We start from the raw sequence: 8,645 nt of genomic DNA on the forward strand, positions 1-8,645 counted from the left end.
GTTGTAGCTCCTTACAGCATCAATTATATCTTGACCAAACCTGTAGAGTTAGGAAAATTTTTAGAACTACTGCAACTAATAAAAGTTACTTTTGTTCTTAACAATTCAGCAGCCCCAGAAATATTCCATTTAAAATCTAAGGGTGAATTTGGGGAATTTTCCTTTTCAAGGTTTATGTTATTTACGTTTGATTTTATACAGCTTAATGGATTTGGAGTTTACTCCTTCTATCCACGTTTCTGCAAAAGCTACAATAAGTGAGGGTGCTGAGTAAGCACTAACATGCCTGTTCATTTGACAGTATCCAATAGAGAGAAAGAGCTCTGTGACTTCTCATACACAACACTGATTTCAGCAGAGGTTCAGCAGTGAGTTGGCGATCAACTCCCAAGTGGCTTAACCGTTTAACTAACTATGCTTGCACTTCTGCGGTCTTTTAATTCCCGCCCCCATGTGACCTGTGTAAATGTGTTGTGATTCTTGTCGATGCTGAGGGGAGATTTTGGTTGAAACGGCTGTCTTCCCCACTGCCTTTGGGCATTACAGTCAGGATCACATGCTGTACATCTGTGGTTGTGAACGCCATCGGCTGCTTTCCTATTGCTATCATTTTCTCTAGAGAAAAGCAGGATATTCTTGGTTGACTTTTCCTTTTGAAATTTCTTCTTTGTAATCCATTTAGCTCCCTAATTTCCAAGCCAGGAATTTTCCTCTCCAGCATCCACTGACAGGCATTTCCTCCCGGCAACATTGCAATATTTGTGATACTTCACATCAGAGATGCGCAGAAAGTCATTCTGCAACAGTACTTCCTGGTTTCCCCACCCTTTCTCATTCTTTTATTTCTACTTTTATTTTTTGAGATGTGGTCTTTCTTTGTCACCCAGGCTAAAGTACAGTAGCATGACCTTGGCCCACTACAGTCCCTGCCTCCTGGGCTCAAGGAATCCTCCCTCCTGGGCCTCCTGAATAACTGAGACTACAGGCACATGCCACTATGCCCAGCTAATTTTTGTGCTTTTGTTAGAGATGGGTTTTCGCCATGTTGCCCAGGCTGGTCTTGAACTCCTGGGCTCAAGCAATCTGCCCGCCTCGCTCTCCCAGAGTGCTGGGATTTATAGGCATGAGCCACCATGCCCGGCCCCTTTCTCATTCGTAATTCTCCCAAACAGAAACTTCACCATTACTTAAAAGTATAGAGTAAATGGTGCCAACTGCACAGATTACAACAGCTCACAAGTCTAACATTTGACAAGATTTACAGCATTGCCCGGAACATACACATAGAAGGTTGTAATAATGGCAAGAACAGAGTGGTAGAAGAATGTGGAAAAGTGTGACGGTCCTGGCGGTATTTACAGGCCCAGCTTCTCAAGGTCTCTGTCACTTCCACAGGACACATGTCAGCTCCAAATTGCAACACCAATATCTGTGCGATAAAGTTGGGTTTTGGAAGATGTCCCTAAAAGTTTCCAGGAGGATCTTTTATGTTCCCAATCACTTATTCAATTAAGACTTCCTCGCTGCTAATATGAGGTATAAGCCATTTTTACCAGTTTCTGCTATTGGGGAAATTTTGAACTTTAAATAGCACATAATAAATTACTAACTGTAGCATCCCCTTTTCTTTTCTTGACTAAAAGTCAGTTCCAGACTTTCAGCCATCCCTGGAGATAGAGAGGTGTCTTATTCCAGCTGCAAAATATAGGCATACCTTGTTGTATTGTACTTCACTATATTGTACTTTTGCAGGTATTGCTTATTTTTTTTTTACAAGTTAAAGGTTTGTGGCCAACATGCATCATGCCAGTCTGTGGGCATCATCTTTCCAACAGCATGTGCTTCCTTCATGTCTTCATGTCTCTGTCACATTTTGCTAATTTTCACAATGTTCCAAACTTCTAAATTATTATTTCACCTGTTGTGGTCATCTCTGACTAGTGATCTTTGATGTTACTATTGAATTGCTTTGGGTGTCACTCTGTTGACACATGTTGTATGTGTTCTGACTGCTCGGTCAATTGACCATTCTCCTGTCTCTCTCCGTCCCCTCGGGCCTCCCTATTCACTGCGACACAACCATACTGGAATTAGGCCAGTTAATAGCCATATAATTAATGGTGTCTGTGTGTTTAATGAAAGGACAAGTAATACATCTTTTGCTTTAAAATTAAAGCTAGAAATGTTAAATCTTAGTGAGGAAGGCATGTTAGAAGTTGAGATAGGCCAAAAGCTAGGACTCTTATGCAGAACAGTTAGCCAAGTTGGAAATGCAAAGGAAAAGTTCTTAATGAAAATTAGAAGTGCTACTCTCAGTGAACACAAAAATGATAAAGTGAAACAGCCTTCTTGCTAAGTTGGAGAGTTAAAGTGGTCTGGATACAAAATCAAACTGGTCATGACATTCCCTAATCCAGAGCAAGGTCCTAACTCTCTTCCATTCTATGAAGGCTGAGAGGGGTGAGAAAGCTGCAGAAGAAAAGTTGGAAGGTAGCAGAGATTAGTTCATGAAGTTTAATGAAAGAAGCTGTCTCTATAGCATAGAAGTGCAAGGTGAAGTAGAAGCTGCAGCAACTGATCTAGAAGGTCTGGCTAAAGTAATTGATGAAGGTGACTATAATACACAACATATTTCCAATTAGATGAAACAGCCTTGTATTAGAAGAAGATGTCATCTAAGACTTTCATAGCTAGAGAGAAAAAGTCAATGTCAACCTTAAAAGTTTCAAAGACAGGCTAACTATCTTGTTAGGAACTAGTGCAGCTGGTGACTTTAAATCGAAGCCAAGGCTAATTTACTGTTCTGAAAATCCTAAGACCCTTAAGATTATGCTAAATCTATGCTTTCTGTACTCTATAAATGGAACAACAAAACCTGTGTGACAGTACATCTGTTTATAGAGTGGTTTACTAAACATTTTAAGCTCACTGCTCAGAGAAAGACTTATTTCAAACTATTATGACCCATTGACCAGGTAGGTACCTAGTCACCAAATAGCTCTGATAAAAATGTACAAGGAGATTAATGTTGCTTTTATGCCTGCTAACACAACATCTATTCTTCAGTCCATGGATTGAGGAGTAATTTTTACTTTTAAGTCTTATTATTTAATAAATGCATTTTGTAAGGCTATAGCTGTCATAGATAGTGATTCCTTTGATGGATCTGGGCAAAGTCAATTAAAAACCTTCTAGAAAAAAAGTCATTATTCTAAATGTAATTAAGAACATTTGTGAATTATGGGAGGAGGTCAAAATACCAACAAAAATGAGAGTTTAGAACATTACAATATTATTACAAAATACAACATTAATGGTGTTTGATGTCAACACTCCTAGATGACTTTGAGGGGTTTAAGAGTTAGTGGACTTGGCCGGGCGCGGTGGCTCAAGCCTGTAATCCCAGCACTTTGCGAGGCCGAGACCGGTGGATCACGAGGTCAGGAGATCGAGACCATCCTGGCTAACACCGTGAAACCCCGTCTCTACTAAAAAATACAAAAAACTAGCCGGGCGAGGTGGCGGGCGCCTGTAGTCCCAGCTACTCGGGAGGCTGAGGCAGGAGAATGGCGTAAACCCGGGAGGCGGAACTTGCAGTGAGCTGAGATCCGGCCACTGCACTCTAGCCTGGGCGATAGAGCGAGACTCCGTATCAAAAAAAAAAAAAAAGAGTTAGTGGACTTAAAAATTGCAGATGTCATGGAAATAGCAGGAGAACTAGAATTAGAAGTGGACCCTGAAGATGTGACTGAATTGCTGGAATCTCATGATAAAACATGAATGGATGAGAGCTGATTTTGTGGATGAGCAAAAAAAGTGATTTGTTGAAATAGAATCTACCTCTGGTGAAGATGTTGTGAAAACTGTTTAAATGAAAACAAAGACTTAGAATATTTTATCAACTTAGTTGATAAAACAGTAGCAGGATTTGAGAGGATGGTCTCTGGTTTTTAAAGAAGTTCTGCTGTGAATAAGATGCTGTCAAACGTCACATGCTAAGAGAAACCTTTCATGAAAGAAAGACTCAATCAATGTGGTAAAAATTACCATCGTCTTATTTTAAGAAATTGTCCTGGTCACCTCAACCTTCAACAACCACCAGCCTGATTAGTCAGCAGTCATCAAAATAGAGGCAAACCATCCACGAGTCAAAAGATTATGACTCACTGAAGGCTCAGATAATCATTAGCATTTTTAGCAACACTTTTAATTAAAGTATGTACTTTGTTTTTCTTTAGGCATATGCTATTGCACACAAACTACAGTATAGTGTCAACATTATTTTTACATGTACTGGGAAACCAAAAAATGTGTGTGACTCATTTTATTGCAATAGTTAGTTTTCTGTGGTGATGTGGTACCGAATCCTCAATGTCTCCAAGGCATGCCTCTAACTATTTTACACAGGCATACTAAGGCACAGAAGGCATGGCCGTAATTTACACAATTAGTAGGTGGTAAGGTAGTGTTGTGAATCCAAACATTCCAGCTCTGAATGCCTCCACTGAACTCCAAATCCTTGCTAATATTGCTGTAGTATTTTGTAATTGCCATTAGAGTCATCTAGCATTTCACAAGGCAAAGTCATGAAACTGACAGGTACCGGGGAACAAGAACCACAACTTAATCTTCCTCACATGCTAAACTCTGAGCACAGTGTCTGATGTATTCAAGGTAACTAATGTTTATTGTAATTAATTGAAATAAAGCTAAATTCACTTTTTATATCCCACTTTGTATCATGCATATTCAAAAGAAGAGCTCCAGTCTGACTTAACTAATCATGCATAAAGAAAGGAGGTATACAACTAATTTAGACTCTGGGGTCAATTCTTATCCCAACATTAATCTGAGTCATGAAATAATTCAAATAATTCAACTAGCAGATTCCTTTTGAGAAAATAAAGCTGTGTGTGCAGAATCCTGAAGCCTCTCTTTACTGCATAGGCAGCCTATGAGCCACAAGGACTAGTTCTAGTTTTGAGGTGTAGAATGCATTATGCCAACATTTTGCAAATGAAAAATACAGATGTGCATTGTAAATATTTGTTTGAGTAGTTTGTAATTTTTAATTGATTTCAGAATTTGATAGGAAATATACTTCAAATGTAAACAAAACATGAATTTTGAGAGATCTCCTCTCTGTTTCCAAGTGTTCTCATTGTTCAACTCCCACTTATGAGTGAGAATATGTGGTGTTGGGTTTTCTGATTTTTTAAAAAAGTTATACTTTAAGTTCTAGGGTACATGTGCACAATGTGCAGGTTTGTTACATATGTATACATGTGCCATGTTGGTTTGCTGCACCCATTTACTCACCATTTACATCAGGTATTTCTCCTAATGCTATCCTTCCCCCATCCCCCGACCCCATGACAGGCCCCAGTGTGAGATGTTTCCCGCCCTGTGTCCAAATGTTCTCATTGTTCAATTCCCGCCTGTGAGTGAGAACGTGGAGGTGTTTGGTTTTCTGTCCTTGTGATAGTTTGCTCAGAATGATGGTTTCCAGCTTCATCCATGTTGTGACAAAGGACGTGAACTCATCCTTTTTATGGCTGCATAGTGTTCCATGGTGTATATGTGCCACATTTTCTGAATTCAGTCTACTATTGGTGGACATTTGGGTTGGTTCCAAGTCTTTGCTATTGTGAATAGCAAAGCTGGTTCCAAGTCTTGCTATTGTGAATAGTGCCACAATAAACATATGTGTGCATGTGTCTATATAGCAGCATGATTTATAATCCTTTGGTAATCCTTTGGGATTACCCAGTAATGGGATGGCGGGTCAAATGGTATTTCTAGTTCTAGATCCTTGAGGAATCACCACACTGTCTTCCACAATGGTTGAACTAGTTTACTGTCCCACCAACAATGTAAAAGTGTTCCTATTTCTCCTCATCCTCTCCAGCACCTGTTGTTTCCTGACCTTTTAATGATCGCCATTCTAACTGGTGTGAGATGGTATCTCATTGTGGTTTTGATTTGCATTTCTCTGATGACCAGTGATGATGAGCATTTTTTCATGTGTCTGTTGGCTGCATAAATGTCTTCTTTTGAAAGGTGTTTGTTCATATCCTTTGCCCACTTTTTGATGGGGTTGTTTGTCTTTTTCTTGTAAATTTAAGTTCTTTGTCATTTCTGGATATTAGCCATTTGTCAGATGAGTAGATTGCAAAAAAATGCCCCCATTCTGTACATTGCCTGTTCACTCTGATGGTAGTTTCTTTTGCTGTGCAGAAACTCTTTAGTTTAATTAGATCCCTTTTGTTTATTTTGGCTTTTGTTGCCATTGCTTTTGGTGTTTCAGTCATGAAGTCCTTGTCCATGCCTATGTCCTGAATGGTATTGCCTAGGTTTTCCTCTAGAGTTTCTATGATGGTAGGTCTAACATTTAAGTCTTTAATCTATCTTCAATTAATTTTTATATAAGGTATAAAGAAGGGATCCACTTTCATTTTTCTACATATGGCTAGCCAGTTTTCTCAGCACCTTTTATTAAATAGGGAATCCTTTCCCCATTTCTTGTTTTTGTCAGGTTTGTCAAAGATCAGATGGTTGCAGATGTATGGTGTTATTTCTGAGGGCTCTGCTCCATTCCATTGGTCTATATCTCTGTTTTGGTACCAGTACCATGCTGTTTTGGTTACTGTAACCTTGTAGTATAGTTTGAAGTCAGGTAGCGTGATGCCTCCAGCTTTGTTCTTTTGGCTTAGGATTGTCTTGGCAATGCAGGCTCTTTTTTGGTCCAATATGAACTTTAAAGTAGTTTTTTCTAAATCTGTGAAGAAAGTCATTGGTAGCTTAATGGGGATGGCAATGAATCTATAAATTACCTTGGGCAGTATGGCCATTTTCATGATATTGATTCTTCCTATCCATGATCATGGAATGTTCTTCCATTTGTTTGTGTCCTCTTTTATTTCATTCAAGAGTGGTTTGTAGTTCTCCTTGAAGAGGTCCTTCACATCCCTTTTAAGTTGGAGTCCTAGTTAATTTATTCTCTTTTTAGCAATTGTGAATGGGAGTTCACTCATGATTTGGCTCTCTGTTTTTCTGTTATTGGTGTACAAGAATGCTTGTGATTTTTGCACATTGATTTTGTATCTTGAGACTTTGCTGAAGTTGCTTATCAGCTTAAGGATATTTTGGGCTGAGATGATGGAGTTTTCTAAATATATGATCATGTCATCTGCAAACAGGGACAATTTGACCTCCTCTTTTCCTAACTGAATACCCTTTATTTCTTTCTCTTGCCTGATTACCCTGGTCAGAAATTCCAACACTATGTTGAATAGGAGGTGAGAGAGGGCATCCCTGTCTTGTGCCAGTTTTCCAAGGGAATGCATCCAGTTTTTGCCCATTCAGTATGATATTGGCTGTGGGGTTGTCATATAGCTCTTATTATTTTGAGATACTTTCTGTCAATACCTAGCTTATTGAGAGTTTTTAACATGAAGGGCTGTTGAATTTTGTCAAAGGCCTTTTCTGCATCTATGAGATGATCATGTGTATTTTGTCTTTGGTTCTGTTAATGTGATGGCTTATTGTTAATGTAATGTTTATTGATTTGCTTATGTTGTGTATGTTGAAGCAGCCTTGCATCCCATGGATGAAACCCACTTGATCATGGTGGATAAGCTTTTTGATGTGCTGCTGGATTCGGTTTGCCAGTATTTTATTGAGGATTTTTGCATCGATGTTCATCAGGGATATTTGTCTAAAATTCTTTTTTTGTTGTGTCTCTGCCAGATTTTGGTATCAGGATGATGCTGGCCTCATAAAATGAGTTAGGGAGGAGTCCCTCTTTTTCTATTGATCAGAATAGTTTCAGAAGGAGTGGTACTAGCTCCTCCTTGTACCTCTGGTAGAATTCAGCTGTGAATCCATCTGGTCTTGGACTTTTTTGTTTGGTAGGCTATTAATAATTGCCTCAGTTTCAGAACCTGTTATTGGTCTATTCAGCAATTCAACTTGTTCCTGTTTCAGTCTTGGGAGGGTGTATGTGTCCAGGAATTTATCCATTTCTTCTAGATTTTCTAGTTTATTTGCAAAGAGGTATTTATAGTATTTCTGATAGTAGTTTGTATTTCTGTGGGATCAGTGGTGATATCCCTTTATCAATTTTTATTGCATCTATTTGATTCCTCTCTCTTTTCTTCTTTATTAGTCTTGCTAGCGGTCTATCAATTTTGTTGATCTTTTCAAAAAACCAGCTCCTGGATTCATTGATTTTTTGAAGGGTTTTTTTCTGTCTCTATCTCCTTCAGTTCTGCTCTGATCTTAGCTATTTCTTATCTGCTGCTAGCTTTTGAATTTGTTTGTTTTTGCTTCTCTAGTTCTTTTCATTGTGATGTTAGGATGTCGATTTTAGATCTTTCCTGCATTCTCTTGTGGGCATTTAGTGCTATAAATTTCCCTCTACACACTGCTTTAAATGTGTCCCAGAGATTCTGGTATGTTGTGTCTTTGTTTTCATTGATTTCAAAGAATATCTTTATTTCTGCCTTCATTTCGTTATTTACCCAGTAGTCACTCAGGAGCAGGTTGTTCAGTTTCCATGTAGTTGTGTGGTTTTGAGTGAGTTTCTTAATCCTGAGTTCTAGTTTGATTGCACAGTGGTCTCAGAGACAGTTTGTTATGATTTC

This window comes from Piliocolobus tephrosceles, chromosome 3 (genome assembly GCF_002776525.5).
Source record: "Piliocolobus tephrosceles isolate RC106 chromosome 3, ASM277652v3, whole genome shotgun sequence".
Lineage (NCBI taxonomy): Eukaryota > Metazoa > Chordata > Mammalia > Primates > Cercopithecidae > Piliocolobus > Piliocolobus tephrosceles.